At 37.2% G+C, this 15,755-nt stretch overlaps 1 protein-coding gene across 1 annotated transcript in view; it reads right to left on the reverse strand.

The window, feature by feature from the left end:
- Positions 1-10,831, reverse strand: part of IL33 (interleukin 33) — a 42,002-nt gene extending 31,171 nt beyond the window's left edge. The window contains exon 1 of the mRNA XM_047767664.1: positions 10,609-10,831. The gene's annotated coding sequence lies outside the window, so the exon portion shown is untranslated. The remainder of the gene's footprint in view (positions 1-10,608) is intronic.
- Positions 10,832-15,755: the final 4,924 nt, after the last annotated feature.

A 15,755-nucleotide genomic window follows, 5' to 3' on the forward strand; every position in this document is an offset into this window, starting at 1 on the left:
AATTGGCACAACATTGTAAATCATCTATATTTTAATAAAGAAAGAAAATCAGATTAAAGAAGATTTTTAAGGTGTTTTTCAGACTAAGATAGTATCCTCAGGGTAACTCTGAAAAACATTTGGCTGCCTTTTTCAGTGATGGTCAAGAAGTCCTTATAAACTAAAAATGGTTGGAGTTCTGCAGGAATTAGAGGATGTTGAGAGTTACCTAACAAGAGTATTCTTTCTTTTTTTTTTTTTTTGTTGTTGTTGTTATTGTTGTTGTTGTTGCTAGTTCTTGGGCTGCTCCCGCGGCATATGGAGGTTCCCAGGCTAGGGGTCCAATCGGAGCTGTAGCCACCGGCCTACGCCAGAGCCATAGCAACGCGGGATCCGAGCCGCGTCTGCAACCTACACCACAGCTCACTGCAACACCGGATCGTTAACCCACTGAGCAAGGGCAGGGACCGAACCCGCAACCTCATGGTTCCTAGTCGGATTCCTAAACCACTGCGCCACGATGGGAACTCCGAGTATTCTTTCTTAACTGACAAATCTCACTTCTTTCTCCAAAGAAGAAATCTAGATATGCAGAAACGTAAGCCATTCATTGACAATACTGTTTCCATCTGACAATAATACATCCAAGTGTGGACATGTGACCCAGATCTAGCCAATGATGTCCCAGGTGTGCCTGGGACTTCTCGGAAAATTTCTCCTCTTAGAAGTAAGTGCTCACAGACATAGAGACCTTGTGGTTGCCAAGGGGGATGGGAGGGAGTGGGATGGATGGGGATTTTGGAGTTAGTAAATTCGAACTATTACATTTAGAATGGATACGCAGTGAGGTCTTACCGTGCTTCCCAGGAAACCTATACAGTCTCTTGGGATAGAACATGATGGGAGATAGTATGAGAAAAAGAATGTCCGTATATGTATGACTGGGTCACAACGCTATACAGCAGAAATTGGCACGACACTATAAATGAACTATATATATATTTTTTAAAAAAACGTAGTGCTTTTTGACTTCCACTCACTTGGCCTCTGTGAGGATGTGATACTCAAAGCTGGGCCAACCATCTTCTCCCATAAAGGGAGAAAACATGGACAGTCTGAGAGTGGCTGAGCAGAGGGTTGGAAAGGGCCTAGGTCTTTGGTGACATCCTTGCTACTTTGCGTTAACTCTGTGGCTGCCAACTTAAGGACTTCTTGTTTAGTGAGAAGTGAGTGTCCTTGTATGTTAAAGCCATGTTCAATTTGATATTCTTTTGTTTCAGGTAAAGAATATCAAGTGATACAAATTCTCTGTATATGTATTTGTTGTCTAAATGTAACCTACATTGGCTTTTTCTAAATCTTGAAATGGTTAACAACTAATAGTTTTTGGACTTTGACTTAATAATATCTTTAAAGTCAGTTGGATTGTTTCAACATTTTCTCCCTCTCATCAGAGCTCTTCTTCTTTATAAAAAAATATTTTTTGTGCTTTTTTTTTTTTTTTAAGGGACCCACCCACAGCATATGGAGGTCCCAGGCTAGGGGTCCAACTGGAGCTACAGCTGCCAGCCTACTCCACAGCCACAGCAACACCAGATCCCAGCTGCGTCTGCAACCTGCACCACAGCACACGGCCATGCTGGATCCTTAACCCACTGAGTGAGGCCAGGGATCAAACCCGCAACCTCATGGTTCCTAGTTGAATTCGTTTCTGCTGAACCACAATGGGAACTCCTCTTTTTAAAAATTTTTAATTGTGGTAAAAAAATACATAATTAAAACTTACCCTCTTAACCATTTTTTTTTTGTCTTTTTAGGGCCACACCTGTGACATATGGAGGTTCCCAGGCTAGGGGTTGAATTGGAACTGTAGCCAATGGCCTATGCCACAGCCACACCAGATCTGAGCTGTATCTGTGACCTACACCACAGCTCATAGCAATGCTCGATCCTTAACCCACTGAACAAAGCCAAGGATCGAACCTGCATCCTCATCGATACTAGTCAGATTTGTTTCCAAGACGGGAACTCCCTTAACATTTTAAGTGTATGTTTCCGTAGTGTTAACTGTATTCACATTGTTGTGGAACAGATCTCTAGAATGTTTAAATCTTACGAAACTGAAATTTTATCCATCACATAACAGCTCTCATTTCCCTCTTCCTCAAGCCCATGGCAACCCTGTTCTATTCTGTTTCCTAATAGCCCCATATAAGTGTGATCATGCAGTATACAGTATTTGTGTCTGGCTTATTTCACTGAGCACTCTGTCTTCAATATTCATCCTTGTTATAGCATGTGATCTCATTTTTAAGGCTGAATAACATTCCATTGTATATATATACACTATACTTTCTTTATCCATTCATTAGTGGACATTTGGGTTGATTCCACCACTTGGCTATTTTAAATAATACTGCAATGAACATGAGTGTGCAAATATCTCTTCAATATCCTTCTTTCAGTTCTTTGGATATATACCCAAATGTGAGATTGCCAGATCATATGGTGATTATATTATTAACTTTTTGAGGACTTTCATACTGTTCTCCATAGTAGCTAGTTTAAACATTTTAATATTTAAATATTGTTATATTTTAAGCAAAAATTTAGTATAATAATATGTTATAAAATTGATATATTTAAATAAAAATATATATGAGAGAAAGCATGTATCAGAAATACAAAGGATAAGCTGAAAATTTTTTTGTATCAAGACAAGATTTTGCAAATTTAGGAGTTCTTCAACTATTTGAGGTGTTCTTTTAAAAAAATTCATATTGCCTGGCCATCATTAACAAGTCAACAAATAACAAATGCTGGGAAGGTGTGGAAAAAAGGGAACTCTTTTATACTGTTGGTGGGAATGTAAATTGATACAACCACCATGGAAAACAGTGTGGAAGTACCTCAGAAAACTAAATATAGAACTACCATGTGACCCAGAAATCCCACTCTTGGATAAAACTTTCCTTGAAAAAGATATGTGTACTTGTATGTACATTGTAGCACTATTCACAATAGCCAAGACATGGAAACAACCTGAATGCCCATCAGTGGATGAATTGATTAAGAAGATGAGGTATATATACACAATACTACTCAGCCATAAAAAAGAATGAAATAATGCCATTTGCAGCAACATGGATGGAACTAGAGACTCTCATACTAAGGGAAATAAGTCAGAAAGAGAAAGACAAATACCATATGATACCACATATCTAGAGTCTAGTATATGGCACAAATGAACCTTTCACAGAAAAGAAACTCATGGACTTGGAGAATAGATTTGTGGTTGCCAGGCGGAAGGGGCGCGGAGTGGAATGGACTGGGAGTCTGGGCTTAATAGATACAAACTATTGAATTTGGAGTGGATAAGCAATGAGATCCTGCTGTATAGCACTGGGAAGTCTATCTAGTCACTTGCGATGAAACATGGAGGATAATGTGAGAAAAAGAATATGTGTGTATGTATGACAGGGTCACTTTGCCGTATAGTAGAAATTGACAAAACACTGTAAATCAGCTATAACAGAAAAAATAAAAATCCTTAGAAATTCAGATTGCCATTAATAGTATTATTATTACTATTTTTAGTGCTAATTTTACAGATTGCCATATAGTACTTTTATTGCTATTATATTCTTGTCAAACACCAGTTGGGTTTGTTTACCCCAAATTTTTATGTATATAACTTTGTGTATAAAACTATGAAAATAATTCATACATAATCATGAATTAAGTCATTTTGGGTGGACAAATAGTGTCAAAATAAAATAACTTGTATATACATTGAAGCTCAAATTTCATTAACATCCTACTTATAAAGTAAACTGTTAAGTAGGTTCCATATCCTCCAGTAACCAATGTAGAAACCAAATTTTAAAAACCGTCAATTAATAAGACATCAGTATTTTAAAAATTAAAAAGAATAATTGTACCAAGGTGTAAATCAAATATTTATACATTCATAACAAAATAAAATATTAAAAATAATTATAAGAATTTTGACATATTAATAAAATAGATAAAAACTCAGATATATATCAGTGTTAGAACTCCACTGATAATGCAGATATTGACCTCATGATTATATATATCATGTATAATTTCTTCCCCTGTCTCTGTAACTGAACTGCTTTAATTTTGATATTAAGATGAAATAATACAAAATAATCCCAGAGCTCAGATTTTGGAAGCCTAATAATGTTCTCCACTAAAGAAATTAGAGCTCTTTGGAGAATGGCTCATTTCATGTTTTGGGTAGAAGAAATGCAAGGTGACCCTGAATAACTTGTTGCCTGAAAGCAGTGATGCATATTTTAAAGTTCTGGGGTAGTTTAAAAAAAAAGAGGAAATGAGCCACCTTAAAGGGGCTTCTGTGCTAAATTGTGACAATGTGACTCAAAACAACAAAAAATTATAGCTAATCAAAACAAGTCTGAAAACAAGTTAATTACAGCATCACCCAAAATCATAAATCCATAATGATGCTCAAAAGGGAAAAGTACTAAAACCTGTTTTCTGATCAAACTATTATCTCATGTTACCTTTATTCATTAATTATAAATATATTCTCATAATATGTGAACGTGTTTTCTTGTACAAAGACCAAGTTATTGCTAGCATAACCTTTATAGGATTTTTCTCCTATGTTTGGATATGCCTATCAAGTAGTGACAAACGCTGGCAAGGTTGTTAAAAGTTCTGTAACTCTTGAGATATTCCATAGCACCTTCAGTTCCACATTATCTCAAATTGGCTGCTATTAAAAAAAAAAAAAAAGAGCCAGAAAGAAAGTCCTTCTCAATGCTGGTATTCAGTAGGCTGGTTCCTTTTTCACTTATCTCCACTCACACCATGCCAGCTGTTAAATGTTTTGAACATCACCCCTGGATAGACCAGGAGATTTTCTTTCACAACCAAATGGCCACCCAGTGATACACTGCATCATTAGTAGATATTAAATTCAGTTGTTAGAAAACATTTAAAAATTAAGAGTATGAAAGCTTTCCACTCACAGATGTGATAGTTCCTGGCCATTGACCTAAATAAACTAAGCCATAATCCACACCCTGGATATTGAATTCCCATAAAACAGAGCTTTGTGCAACAATCAGAAAATACAACTCAAAGGTCTGGAAACTGTCCACACTGGTATGACAAGCCTTTTTCTTCCACGCTGCCCACTTTGCAAGCTGCAGCAGTCCTCCAAATTGCCGACTTCATTATCCTTACATGAGATTCTAACTAGGCTCAGTTCTTGGTTACTTGGTAGCTGGGTTTAAGATGAAAATTACTAAAGTGGGAAGACTGTTAAATACTTCTTCTCCTTTCCAAGGTAAGACCTAATTATGTTCCTCCTTTGGACAGATATGACCCGTTCCTCAGTATGCCTAATGATGCAGAGCAAAAGAACTGGTTTCCCTTCCTTTGCTAAGAAGAGGTGTTGCCTATAATAAGTACAGAAATATCTGGTTTTAACAATGAACCACAATCCTGGAAGTTACTAGTCCCTGAATGGTTCTTCCTAGATTGTAGGGAGAGCCAATAAATCTAAACACAGATTTTCTTTAAGGAGGAATTGCCACAAATAACCAGAAAAAAAAAAAAGGAAAAAAAAAAGGATACTGCTAAAAATGACTTCTATCTAATCTTTTATACTTTTATGGATTAAAAATACAAGGATTTATAAACTATATTTTTCCCAACTGGCACATCACAATACAAATGACTTTATTAATATTTCTAAACGCTGAGTCTAATTTCATGGACTTCATAGTACTATGAAAAAATCCTTCCACTTTACATGATGAAAGGTAATAATAATTGGGCAGGCAGATGTAAACATTACATGTCACATCCTAGGCATGGAACCCATCATACTTTTTTTAGTAAAATAGCTTATATTCCTTTGATTCAATAATATACAATTTATTCTATTAATTATAATTGTCACCATGTAACATCAACTGTGAGTATGGTTTCACAAACCACATGACGCTTTTTTTTTTTTTTTAATTTTGTCTTTTGCCATTTCTTTGGCTGCTTCTGTGGCATATGGAGATTCTCAGGCTAGGAGTCGAATCAGAGCCATAGCCACTGGCCTACACCAGAGCCACAGCAACACGAGATCCAAACCATCTCTGCAACCTATACCACAGCCCACGGCAACGCTGGATCCCCAACCCACTGAGCAAGGCCAGGGATCGAACCCGCAACCTCATGGTCCTAGTGGGATTCGTTAACCACTGAGCCACAACGGAAACTCCACAAACCACATGACACGAGTAAGTCAGTGAAGGAAAAAGTACATACTCTCCTTGATAAAATAATGCTACATATACATTGAGGTAATATGGATCTTATATAAGTCAAAATGAAGAAAAAAGGGAGCTAAAGAGCTAAAAAAATAGCCACAAAATCATATAAGAATGCATGTTGCCACCTGTGTCTGTGGCTAAAACTTTTTAAAAAGATGAAAAAGTAATATTTACTCAAGGAAATACTTAATACCTATACTACTGACTTACCAGTGTGAAGCAGTCATGCTGGCAACTGATAAAGTAGGTTTAAACAGGATTGCTAAAGAATGAGGACAAGTTATACATAATATATATATAAAAGATGATGGAAAAATAAAACCTCAGGAAGGAAAAAAAACTTTTTTTTTTTGTCTTTTTAGGGCCACACCTGCAGCATATGAAGTTCCCAGGCTAGGGGTCAAATTGGAGCTACAGCTGCCAGCCTACACCACAGTTCATGACAATGCCAGATCCACTACCCACTGAATGAGGCCAGAGATTGAACCAGCATCCTCATGGATATTAGTCTGATTTGTTTCCACTGCACCACAACGGGAACTCCCAAAGAAAGAGTGTGGTTTGCTTCCACCTGGTTTTGAACTGGGGACCTTTCCCATGGGAGGTGAATGTGATAACCACTACACTACAGAAATTAGCCTGCATGTTTTTGGAATTAATAAATTCAGGTTAGAGGAAAGTTCACATTTGTGTTTAATAATCCCCCCAAATGAAAGAACATGGGGAAAAGGCATACGTTCTCTTTAAAACAGAAAATATAAACTGCTGAAATATCATTTCTTAAACATCTGCCACTGATAGATCTGGCTAAGAAGTTGGAGTGGTTGAGATTTGAACACAGCAGGCATGCAGAACTATGAAGTTCTGTCAAACTCTTTAAGAAAATACCTTGTGGTTGCAAAGGAAGAGGGGGAGGGAGTGGGATGGACTGGGAATTTGGGGTTAATAGATGCAAACTATGGCCTTTGGAATAGAAAAGCAATGAGATCCTGTTGTATAGCACTGGGAACTCTAACTAGTCACTTATGGTGGAGCATGATAATGTGGAAAAAGAATGTATACATGTATGTATAACTGGGTCACCTTGCTGTACAGTAGAAAATTGACAGAACACTGTAAACCAGCTATAATGGAAAAGATAAAAATCATTATAAAAAATAAATAAAAGAAAATACTTTATCTTTGTTGAAAAATCCAAGTAATGAACAAAACGTTCTTACAATTACAAAAGCTCTTGGATGCTTTAGCATTGCTGGGGGAAATTGTGATGGTCATCTAATATATGAGCTGTTCAAAGTAAAGGGGAACTAGATGTGGACTGGTATGCTGGTTAAAAGTGAAGACAAATTTATGGGTGGATACCTGGTTCCACTAAGAGAATGGAGGATGACAGGGACCCTTTCTCTCAGATGGTGATGAATGCAGCCCTAAAGAAAGTAGGTGAAAGATTTTAATGTTATCTCCCTAAAAATTTTTTTGAAAATGATGGAAACTCTGAATAGAAAAATAGATTCTCAAAGAGGATTAGAGATGCATTAAATTAAACCACTTAGAATCCATCTTCCTTGTTGGTTTTTTTTCCTTCGTGGAATTTGACTCTGGGTTTTAATTTCTGGTCTGAAATATGGTGGTTGTGTCATCTTGAGTTGTCTCACTTGCTTAATTTTATACATTGAGAAAATAACATTTATCTCATAGAGGTACTGTGACAAATGGATAACATGGAATGGAATGTCTCACATTTAGTAAATGTTCAGTGATTATCAACAGCTACCTTTCATGACTGCTTCTGACTTGCTTTACCTTCCTAAGCGTCTCAGTGCCTCTCTAGGGTAGAGTGTTTTATTATTGTTTTTTGTTTTTATTTTACGTTTTACACTAGAGGGTGAAAATATTCAGTCTTAGGAAAGTTAAGATCCAAAAATCACACAACTACTCACTATCAGATGATGGACTCTATCTGACTCTAAAACTCTGTTTCTTACTATTATGCTATACTGCACTCTTCACCTGAGGCAAAACAAAACAAAAACAAAAACATTCACAGATATAGCAAAATTTACCAACAATAACAAGGACAGCATGTGAGCCTGTGCCAGAAGTCTGCTACAGGGAGGAAGTGTCCCAAACTCTGTATTCCCTTTTTACCACCCCCAACAATGAACTTTACTTGTCCTCTTAAGACTCTGTCCCCTTAAAGTTTTCTTTTGCATACTGATATTAGTGTCAGAACCTAGAGGGAAATTGAAAAGACATTAGAAGTTCTACTATGATTCCTGAAGTCCTTGAACCAAACATCACTTTTTAAAGGATGGAATTCAGATTTCTTTCTGCTGTTCAAGACTATTTTTGGTCTTAATGTTACTAAATGTCCTTGTTGCAAACTGAGCTATAAAAGGAGAATTCTGTCACTTGATTTTCACCATGTTTGCCAAAATTTCAACTTGTTGAATGAAACATACATTGATTTTGGCACAGTCACACACACACAGTCCACCTAAAAAGACTTTATGCTATCAGATTAACCAGCATAAATATTCCCTGATGTATATATATATTTGTCTTTTCCCAAAGCTGCCCCTTCTGCAGTACTTTCATGCAATGATTTAATTTTGCACTTATATCTCCAAAAAGACCTCGTGCTGTCAGATTTATTGGCATAAAAAAATCCTTGAGGGAGTTCCCACCATGGTACAATAGCTTAAGGATTCCCAACAGCAGCAGCACAGGTTGCTGCAGAGGTGTGGGTTGGATTCCTGGCCAGGTGCAGTGGGTTAAAGGATCCGGATGCATTGCCCCAGCTGTGGCATCCATCCCATTTGTCAAGGGTGTGGCAGTAAAATGGAAAAAAAAAAAAAAAAAAAGAGCTCCTTGGTATTCATTTTTTTCCTTCTATCACTGCTGTGCCCCACCCCCATGCCTCACCTCCCACATATTTCTCTAATTTAATTCTTCCATGGAGCAGAACTTTTTTACCACTGAAATTTAGATACATTCCCCCAAGCTATTTGCAAGTTGTTTCTTTTATCTCCTACAGACTCTGACCATGAATGGCAGCTCCCATTTCTCAGTCTCTTCCTTTACTTTCACCTCTATTTCATTACCTAAGTGAAAATTCCTCTCAGAATTTTTCCCCTCTGTTAATGGGAAAGGGGAAAAAGTACATTCTGGATTTAGATACCAAAAGTTAAACAGTGGTGGGAAAAATAAGAAAAATATCTAGGTCAATACATTGTTGAGAAAATGAATTATGCAGCTACCAGTCAAAGACTGGTAGGAAATCCAGGATCCTTTCAGAGAAGCATGAAGAAGAACATGTGAAATGTGAGTTGCAGAGAGTAATGTCCATGACAGTTCTTTACTCTTTAAGGGCACTATCCAACAATTCAGCTCAAGCACCCCAAACTTTAAGAAATAAAAGATTCTGAAGTCTTGAATACAGAGCTGTGACTTTTCAGGGTTGGAATTAAAAGAAGAGCACTAAGTATTCAAAAGACAAAAGTGAGAAGCAGTAGTAGGTAGGGATGTAGGGAATAGCATAGGATGGCATACAGAGATGTATACAGTGACATACACAGATGATTCAAGTGCTTACACAGTGCTGAGGAGGGAGTGAAAGTTAAGATCTAGCCACACCTAGTCCTGGATACTCCACTCTCAACTCTCCAAAGATATTCTGGAATCAACCTGAGTACAGCTACAATACTTTAGGGTTTTGAGCCATTTCTTTATTAAAATAGCCTGGAGGAAAGTATTCATGTGAGGAAGGATAAGGCAAAGAAAAGTGCAAGACAGCAAGAAATAAAGAGAGCAAAAACAGTTTTCATTCTAAATGAGTAGTATCAAAACTAATGAGCTTTTGAATTTACTCATTTAGAATGTCAATTCCTTATTTTTTTCACAAATGATTTATTTTTGAGCAGATGTTTTTGAGAGGAGGGCTCCTTTTTGGTTCCTTTATTTGTCCCTCTTTCTTGAAAACCACTTGTAAACAATTGTGAGTAGGTTTGTCTTGGATAAGCATTAGGAGTAGGAAGTAGAATTATCAACTTGGTTGTGGGGGAGGGGAACATGTACTATAAAGACTATTACCCTTTATTTTAGCAATTTATTAGTAATTTTACAAATCACTCGAAAGAAAGCCAAATGGAATTCTAAGTAGCAACTCATCTTTTACTACTATTGGCAATTATAATAAATCAACCTAATTATTTTATAGAAATAAAAAGCATTTCTCCATGGTTTTTAAGATCTTACTTCACAAGAACTGACTAAAAATCTATCAGAATGTTGATTTCATTCTTACCTTGTGATCTTGTTTTGTTTTCTCCCATGAAAAGCTGTAGCTCTGTGTTCAGAGAGTTGCAGGCTCTTTTTATTACTCAAAGTTTGGCAGAGAGCCAAACTGCTGTAGAAGGGAAAGCTGAGTGGGTGTGATTTTAGCAGATTTTTAATAGCATGTAAAGAGCAAATAGTTACAATTCTATCAGCTAAAATTTACTGCTTTCTGCCTTCTCCTCCTTTCCTTCTTAAAATTAATCTAGCAATTATAGATTTTATGCTCTGTGTTTTTATGCTTGCAACTCACATCAGGATTACCTCACAGTGCAACCCTTTCATTATCTCCAAACTTGAGCAATTATCTGCTATAAACAATAATATTGTGTCTGGGAAGAATGAAAGAGGAGGGCTGTCTCCATATTTGAGATAAAGGCAAGCAGGCAGGAAGCTGAGATGATCTGTGCTGATTGAGTATTGAGCTGTGTGCAATAAGTGGGAGAGATGGATGACAGGTAACAACAAAGGGAATGTCATCCTATTCTACCCCGAGAATTCTTGCAAATACTGAGATTACAAAAGATAATAGTATGGCTTTATGATGTACTCTGAACTCTTCATTATTACAAAATGAACAGTGTCTCTTATAAGCTGTATATAGTTGGGTTTTATTTTGTTTAATTTCTAACCAGTTTGACTATCATTTGTCTTTGAACTGAATTATTTAGTATATTTACATTTATTGTAATTATTAATATTTGCATTTATTTTTACTATCTTGCTTTATTTTTCTATATTTTATCCTCCTGGTTATGCCTCATCTTCTTTCTTTCCTTCTTTTGGATTAATCAGTTTTTTAAATTAGGAAAATTTCCTCTACAGTCATGCCCTATAACTCTTATCTCCTCAGTAGAGTAAGACTGCAAAATGAAACAAAAACTGCCAAAACTTCAGCTCTGCTTTTAAGGGACTTTCTAATTTGTTTTAAGCCTCTGCCTCATGCAGTTGCATAATCTGGCAAATATTTTCTTGAGAAAACTCTTTGTATGCAAGGCCTAGTTCTCCCCAGCCCTTTCTTTTCACTGAGTTTTTGGCACTTCAAACCTCCAATTTTGTCTCTGCAGCCCCTTAAGATAACCAAAGACTTTTTCAACTTCTCTGTTCTAGTAGTGTCCTTCTGCCCAGACAAAATCAACATTACCAGCCTTCCGGTGCACACATGGAATTGTCAAATGCCCCTAGGAGAAAAGCTTCAGTTTATCTCTTCTTGGAATCTTGATTCCTCATACCCAGTGCTTCAGTAATTTTCTCTTACATGTAAATCTATTTTCATTTGCATGTTTTTGTTTGTTCGTTTTTGGTGATTTATCTGTCCTTGTTATTCTTAAAAAAGGCGACATTTCATTGGGAGTGAAAGTCCCTAGCTATTTGAGTTGAATGCAAATGAAAGCATGGCTTCAGAAGCCAGGAGTCTTGTAGGTCATTTGGGCTTTATTCAAATGATCATAGAATTTATTATCAAAACTATAAAACTTTTGAGATTGAAAACAGTGTTATTAATAATTAGGTCAGAGTAATAGGTGAACACTGAGATATAGTTACCCTAGGTTTTATGGTTTATACAGTTCTTTTTCCTCTCCTGTTTCTTCTCAAATACCAAATCTGCCTCCTTTCAGGATAGATGGAAGGTGGCTATCTGAAATTTTCCTGACCCACAGACACATACTATATCTGGTGAAGTTACTTTGCTCCTAAAAAGATAAATAATGCTAAAACCGAGACTTTGCTACCAAGACATTTTAAAAAATTAAATTGCAAAAGATATACTTTAGGCAGAGGAAGCTGACACCAAATGGTAGGTCTGAGCTCCAAGTGGAATTGAAAAGCAAAGAGTATGATAAATATGGAGGTAATCGTAAACAGATACTAACTATAAATGATGATTATTTATTTTAAAATTAAGAAAAATAAGCTAGAACTAAATATGTGACAAAAGTAGCCCATAAATCTGGAGAGGTGATGATAGGAATGGGAGTTCTCTAAGACCATGGATTTGTTAGAAAGGGGGTAAAAATATTGCTAAATTATAGACTCAGATACATTAAGCATGCGTATTATATTTTCCAGGAAGATTTTCAAAATAATAGATATCAGGTGCATGACTAACTTCCAAACTATGGGAGGAGGAAAAATAGAATGAGAAAAAATAGTCTATACAGTAGAAATAAGTAATGGAGAGAGAACAAAATAGTCCATACAATGTAACTAAGAATGGAAAGAGAACAAAACATAATGAAAGGCAAGACAAAGACAAAAGACAAAACAGAGTATATTTAACCCAAATATGTCAATAATTTTGTTGCATGAATTAAATGCTCCAAAGAACTAATATTAGACTTGAAAATATCCGTCTATATCCTATTTTTAAGAAACTTATATAGAATCTATAAATTGAAATTAAAGGATAGAAAAAATATATGCTGGAAAATAGTAATCAAGCTGATATTGCTCGATTCATGTTATGCTTTTAGGTAGAAAGTATACCTAAAGATAAAGAAGTTTACTGAATATGAGCAAACATTCAATTTACTGGGAAGAAATACATCTAAATCAACAAAAACTGTCACAGTTTAAAGTAAATAAAACAAAAATGAACAGAACTACAAGGGGAAATACACATATTAATCATTCTAGTGAGAGATTGAATACATATATCTGAGCAAGTATTGTTAAGTAGAAAAAATATAAGTAAGAATGTAAACATTTTGGATGACACAATCAATGAAGTAGGTCAAATGGAATGTAAATTGCATTTTATTTAGGAGTGAAGGAGTGGGATCAAGATTGGGAAATAGTAGGATATGGAGCTCAACTTCTCCCACAAACACATCAAAAAAATACCATCTAAATGTTCATAAAGAACATCTAGTGAATATTGGAAGAAGACCTCAGACTTCCAAAAAGTGCAAGAGACATAGCTGGGTAGAGCAAAAAGAAAAGAGAGAGAGAGAAGAGAAAAAATGAATCAGGATGGGACCAGCACACCTGAGAGGGAGCTGTGAAAGAGGAAAGGAATCTGCAGCCTCAGAGGAAAGTGCAGCAGGTGGTTGGAGGAGGGCAAAGCAGAAGGAGAGCTGCACAGATGATTGGTACCACTGCCCAGCCTACCACAGTCTGTGACACTTGGGTGGGGGTGTGTGCTGAGACTCCAGTTACTGCCACTGCCCAGGGCCCTGCAACCAGGAGCGGGGCTGGGCACTGAGACTCAGGCTGCAGAGGTTGGTTCTGGGGAAAGGACTGGGACTGACTGTGTGGAAACAGCCTGTGGTGGCTAGGAAGCACAGTTCCACAGACGAGGGAGCACGAGAGGAGGCCTGGGCCTGCCGGAGAAGCAAGGAGCCATTGTTAGGGAGCATGAGAGGAGGAAGGGTGGGACCACCACAGGAACTTCTTTCTCTGTGTATATGCAGCCTCTCAGGGGACAGGACATCTCTTGTGTGAGCTACTGGGCAGGTGCAAACCACTACAGCCATCTTGGACTCCAGAGGTGGGCATGGCCCACCACCACTAAGGGTCCTATGACCAGGCACCAGTGGCAGCTCCAGTCACCTCAGGGGTCACTGCAGAGAGCCCTGCAACTGAGCACCGTGTTTCCCTCACCTCCCTGGGAAAGTACACACCCCACAGTTGCCACTGTCAAGAGCTCTGGGTGCTGCTACCACCTCTCTGAGTGTTACTGAGATTGCCTAGGGCCCTGCAACCAGAAGCAGCCTGTGGCTCCACCTCCCATGGGTCTCTGCCACTGTCAAGCCCCATCAACCAGCCGCTGCCTGCCTACATGCACTGCCCATTGCCCCCACCTCCCTGGAAGCACAGGAAGGCCAAACACCTTCATGCCCCCTATCAAGGAGATAAAAGCCTGAACACACTGAGGAAACAAACAAGTATCCAAACCAAAAGTAGCCCTAACATTAAAAACAAACAAACAAACAAAAAACAAAACAAAAAGTAATCCCTCACAAGCTACCCAGGTGTGCTCTCACATATAAATAGCCCTCCAAGACTGTTAATTATTGTTTTCCCTAAACTCACAGAGTAAAAAAAAATATAAGCAAAATGAAGAAGCATAGGAACCATTCCCAGTGTAAAGAACAAGAGAAGGAGTAAAGAAAAGAAGCAGACCTCTGCACTCTTAACAGACACTGAGTTGAAAAAGGAGGTAATTAAAATGCTGAAGGAATAAAAAATGGATATCAACAGCAACACAGATAATTTTAAAAAGGAGCTAAAAACTATACAAAGGAGCTAAAAAAGTTAGAAAATTCATTCACAGAGACACAAGCTGAATTAAAGATATTGAAGAGCAGAATGAATAATACAGAGGAACAAATTAGTGACTTGAAAGATAGAATAATGGAAATCACCCAATCAGGACAACAGACAGAAGCCCAAATTAAAAAAAAAATATGAAAGCAATGTCAGAAATCTATGGGTTAATATAAAGTAGGCAAATCTACACATAATAGGGATTCCAGAAGAAGAAAAAGAAAGAGGAATTGAAAATATACTTGAAGAAATTATGGCTGAAAACTTTCCAAATCTAAAGGAAACAGATCCAGATACAGGAAGTGGAGGGCCCCAGACAAGTTGAACCCAAACAGACCTACACCAAGACATAGTAAAAATGGCGAAAGTTAAAGATCAGGAGAAGATTCTAAACAGCAAGAGAAAAGCAAAGAATTAATTATAAGAGAACCCCTGTAAGGCTATTGGCTGATTTCTCTACAGAAACACTACAGGCCAGAAGAGAGTGGCAAGATATATTCAAAGATCTGAAAGGGAAAAATTTGCAGCCTAGAATACTCTCCCCAGGAAGATTATCATTTAAAATAGAAGGAGATAAAGAATTTCTCCAACAAACAAAAACTATAAAAGAATACAGCAATACTAAACCAATTGTAAAAGAAATACTGAAATGGCTCCTCTAACTAGGAAAGAATCAAGAAGATAGATGATGGAGGAAATCACAACTAAAAGTAATCACATAAATAAGCCAGTATACAGATCTCAAAGGGGAAAAAAAGAAGTTCACATTGTGACTCAGTGGGTTAAGAACCTGACTTGTATCCATGAGGATGCAGTTTTGCTCCCTGACCTCTCTCAGTGGGTTAAGGA

Source organism: Phacochoerus africanus, chromosome 2, assembly GCF_016906955.1.
Source record: "Phacochoerus africanus isolate WHEZ1 chromosome 2, ROS_Pafr_v1, whole genome shotgun sequence".
NCBI classification, from domain to species: domain Eukaryota; kingdom Metazoa; phylum Chordata; class Mammalia; order Artiodactyla; family Suidae; genus Phacochoerus; species Phacochoerus africanus.